Source organism: Momordica charantia, assembly GCF_013281855.1.
Source record: "Momordica charantia cultivar OHB3-1 chromosome 9 unlocalized genomic scaffold, Mcharantia_2.0 BLBB01000009.1, whole genome shotgun sequence".
Taxonomy (NCBI): domain Eukaryota; kingdom Viridiplantae; phylum Streptophyta; class Magnoliopsida; order Cucurbitales; family Cucurbitaceae; genus Momordica; species Momordica charantia.
The window spans coordinates 13,231,940-13,236,939 of record NW_028275167.1 but is presented as its reverse complement, the minus strand read 5'-3'; positions in this window follow the sequence as shown (position 1 = coordinate 13,236,939).

Sequence of the window (5,000 nt, the reverse complement as noted above, 5' to 3'; positions counted from 1 at the left end):
AGGACAAGGTCGAGCGGGACAGACTCCTGAGGCTCTTGGAGTCGTAGCCTGTACCACAAAGACCATGGGAGAGTGTCTCCATAGATTTTTTCGCGGCTCTGCCAAAAAAGGGAGTATGGGTCTTGATCGTGGTGGACCGACTCACAAACAAAAAGAAAGATGCAAATTTTTTGCAACGAGACCATCCATATTCCAACAATGGGCAAGACTCGCTCAGATCTTTGTCGATAATATCTTCATTGCATGGAATGCCACACTCAATTGTCAGCGACAGGGGACCCGGTCTTCATTAGCTATTTCTGGCAGGAGCTCTTTCGTTTACAAGGGACACAATTTAACATGAGTACAGCTTTCCACCCCCAGACCGAGGTGGTTAACCGGTGCTTAGAGAACTACCTGGGATGCTTTACAAGCGATAGACCAAGGGAATGGGTACGTTGGTTACCATGGGCAGAATAGTGGTACAATACCACTTATCATTCGGCAACCAAACAAAGACCGTTTGAAGTGGTATATGGGCGCCCACGACCTCACATTACGTCTCCTCGTCCTATACTCATGAGTCCAACAAAGTGCATCAAGTTGATTGCGACTTACGCTAGGGATTGTGTTTTGCAACTTTGAAAGGATAATTTGCATGGAGCTCAGGCCCAGACAAGAAGCAGATAAATATTGATCTAAACGAGAATTTTCTGTGGGACATGGAAGAGTTCAAGGCTGTCCGTGCCCTGAAAGAGAAAAAGATCACCATCACCAGCATATATCTTACCGGTGATGCGAAGGAGAACCCGGATGGAGCCGGACGGACGGCCGTCAATCGAAAGCTCAAAAAGGAAGTGAAGGATCAGTTCCTCCCATGCAATGTGGCATGGCTCGCTCCTGACTCATTGAGGAAGGGGCACGGTAAGAGATTCTGTGAAGGACCCTAAAGCAAGCTATTGAATTTGTCCTAACCAAAGAAAGTCGATCTATCGATTACGTTCATCTCATAAAGATGTTCCTTTTCACTCCTAAATGAAAGCTAAACTAAACGACAATAACATAACTCCTAGCGCAAAAGAGTAGCCGCTGCGATGCCTATGCTATTTTCTTTCCTATAGAGCTTGGGCCCACGCACAAACTCCTATCGAAAAGCTAGTAAGTAGCCTTTTTTTTTGTTTCTATAGCTTCAAAGCCAAAGAGGAAGTTTCTTCTGATTGGAAGGTTTCCGCTGTAGCAGTAAAGAAGAAGGAAATTTCTGCTGCTAAAATCAGAGTTGTTTCAATACCAAAGGAGTGAACTTCACTAGAAAGGTTATAGAAGTGCATCACAAGTTTCTATAAAATGAAAGAAATGCAAAAGGTTTTTCATAGTATATAGAACGCCCGCTTACTCCCATCTCCTCTTACTTACGCATTTCCAAGAAAATCATGATCCCATCTCGATCAATTTCGCATTGATCAGGGCGGGCGTTCGAATCTCCAGACGACTTTCTTCAACCGCCCCTGTTCCAACAGCTAGAGATAATAAAAGTTCAGGTTCTTCCTCTTCCTCAGCCAATTCCCGACCGCTTTGCCACCTTAATATCAAGGAAGCCCACCCCAGTATCATGAACGCAGAGCGCCGACTGTAACAACCGTGATGCTGTCGCGTAACAGAAAGACAGAAAGAAATGAAGCTGCTTCAATATCTTTTTATCAAGGGTGAGGTTTGGAACCCAGTCACTTTACACCTAGTGGGAGTCATGGAATAGCATAGCGTTGATCAATTGAAGAAAAAAGAAATGAATCGAATAGGAACTCTCATTGACCTACTTAACTCAGTGGTTAGAGTCTTCTATACGGCATCGGTTCACGATCCAATAGTAGGGAAGCCCGCCCGCGGGCGGAGGTTCTTGCTCCAAGACCAAGACGCGTTTGGAAGAACGGGCGGGCATTTCCATCCATTTCTATAGAGCAAAGGGGAAGCTCGCAGAGCTTTCTCTCCTAGTTAGAAGGGAGACGGGGCTTTTATCCCAAACATCTCCTTACTGCACACACAAACAAAAAACAGAAAGCACCGCACCCTATTAGGTTGATAGGGAAAACTAAGGCCTTACCTTTATATACAAAGGGCGCTCCAGGGCTTTACTAATAGTTTCGAAAGTCAAGGGGCTTGAAAGCTTACCTTATTATTATGATAATTTTGAAAAGGGGAAAGGTGCTGCTTTGGAATGTGGTCTGGGTCTGTGACATCAGATAGCCAGCAATCGAAGAATGAGCCAAAGAGCCTTCTTCTAACTAGTTGATGGAGTCTTCTTCAAAGAGTTTTTTTCGCATTTGGGCAGCGACAGCCCTCCACCTGCCTACGTAGGCACTGAAACTTTCATCACCTTTCTGACTTAGAGCCTCGAGATCTGATCTTTTTGGTTTGACATCTAAGTTGTAGGAGTACTGATCGATGAACATTTGAGATAATTGCTCAAACGAGGCTAACTTAGAATGATCTAGTGACGTAAACCATTTCAGTGCAGGGCCCGTAAGACTCTTCTGGAACAATCGGATGACAGCCCCTTCGTCTTTCTCTAAAGGGCAGACATCGGCACAATAGGCTTGTTGATGAGAGATGGGACAACCTTTTCCGTTGTCTTTTTCGAATTCCTTTTCACCCTTTTGATATCTTTCTAAATGGGTGTGAATCAGGATAAAGGGAGAAATCCCTTAATTTGGTGGAAAAACCGCCAATGCCTTGCGTTTTCTTCCAAAAATCCTCAACTTGAATTTATCCGCATACTCGTTCATCCCCGCTGGGGGAATGGGATTTGCCCATAAGCTATAGGGGCGAGGTGGTTGGAGGTGAGCGTCAGTGGAATGACGGAGATTGGATGGCCTGGAAAGCTGGGTAGGGTTTGGGGCGAGCTGTGGGCTACATTAGATATGGGTTGAAATGGCGAGAGCTGAGATAACGATGATGTTTGGGAAGAAGCAGACCCGATGGTGCCGAGAATCGAGGAATGACAAAGTACTCCTTTCCTTACGGGGCTCATGGAGTAGCGTATTTCGAAAGAGGGGCCAAAGAAATATTCCCACAATTTCGGGCCTCCGTTTCTGCATCATGATCCACCTAATATAGGTATTGGGACTGGCATATGGATTTTGAGAATGAATTGTTGGGAGGGGACTGATGTGGATTTATGAAGGCGGATATGGGAGAACTAATGTTCGGAGGATTGTAGGAAAACGAAGGAGCTACTTGGGATTGGAGGAATGCCGAACGCATTGCAGACATGCCGGTGGATATGGTTTCTACTTCTTAGATTAGTCTTCCCATTATCTTCTCTAACCTAGTCAAATCAAGTATGACTGATTCCGAGGTTGTCGTGCTGACCGTACTAGTGTTGGGGGTGAGAACCGGTGGCTGCTCACCCTCCGAATCTTCTGACCGCGTCATCCGAGACCGAGATCGGGTACGGATAGGGCTTTGAGTTACCTCTAGTCTCTTCCGCACCCGATTCTCAAATGAGGGTTCCGTGATGTCGAATTAGGATTGAAACCGAGTTTTGACTCAACGCAGACGTTGGCGCATCACTTTGACATAAGTTACATATGCGCGCGAAGGTGTCGGCCAATTTCAGGCTCTTTAAAAATATAAATAATCATTTCTTCAGTGAACCCGGACAAAACATTGGCTAAATGGATTTCATTCGCATGAGAGGGCTTCGGTCCAATCGAGGTGTCAAAGATCCTCATTTTGACCGTTCGCGACTTTCTTTCAATTGCTGGGGGTTGCCCTCTGTTGGTGGACCACCCAAACAATGCATTTCAAAATAACTCCCTCCTTGTTGTTGCCAAAATGACAAAGAAAATATGTTATCGCTTATTAGAAGAATCGAGTGCATACTCTTATTTAGAGCGTTCCGAAATCTAAGAAAAAGACAAGGCAAGCAGATATCTAAGAGCGAAACCACCTTCAAATTGAACAACACACAAATAAAAGATTGATTGAGACTAGTGTATGGTAGGCCGGAGGTACGCTTGCTTATAAAAAATGGAAATTGTATGATAGCTTAGCTCTCTCTACTCTTTGCTGAAGCTATCGTGTCGTATGGATGGATGGGGTGCGGCTGAGCCTATTTCTTCTCTTCTCTATTATTTTTTTTTGGCGGATCCTTTCTTTTTCTATATGAAAGAAAAAAGTGGTGTCGTTATTCTATAACAATTCGACGACTTGCGAGTGCTTTGCTTAATTGGCCATAACGGCCGGCCTTCTTTCCTTTATGAGTTTTATAAAAATACTAAAAAACAAGGGGCTTTCGAGCAGCTCTTTCAACTGCCGCCTAATCTCCCAACAAGTTGCTTAGTTTAGCTGCTCTTCGGCTTTCGAGAACAGGGCGTACTAGTTCTTGAGAGCGAAGACTAAAGAACCTACTAAAAAGATAAAGTCCCGGGGACTTATTCTGACTGAAACAAGGCCAACTGCAACTCGATTGGAGGAAAGGGCTGCGAGGTGACCCCAAAAATCCCAGCTAGTTTGGGCTGGCACTTTTCATTCTTCAATTCATTCGAACGGGTAGGGTTTTCTTTCTTTTTGCTTTTCATTCCATCAAGGTCTTTTGAGAAAGAAGAAAGAAAGGTAGCTTGCTTACTTAGCGCTTGCGCTAAGGAAGAGGTCATTTTTTTTTTTTTCAAAATTCTCTCATGAGCAGCCCGGTCACGTTTGTTGAGCTCCTTCGTCCATGTTAAAAGCAAAGGGTATACTAATAAAAAAAAGTCATTCAAGTTGGTGGGATTGGCTTCCTCCTTGTACAAGCACGGGGCTTAGTTAAGTAGAACCGGGGGTCGCGCTGCTTGCTCGACGCATCCTTTCTTTCAACCTTATTAGCGTTAGTAGGTAGGACCGGTGAATTTCCCCCCGGTTGTTGATGTAGTTGCAATAAGTTTGCTTTTATTTTGATTGAGTTGCGTTAAAGAATATATAACGTACTACATAGTTCAGGAGAGAGAATCAATCTTCAGTAGTACGCCCGGTTCACCAGGTTCTAC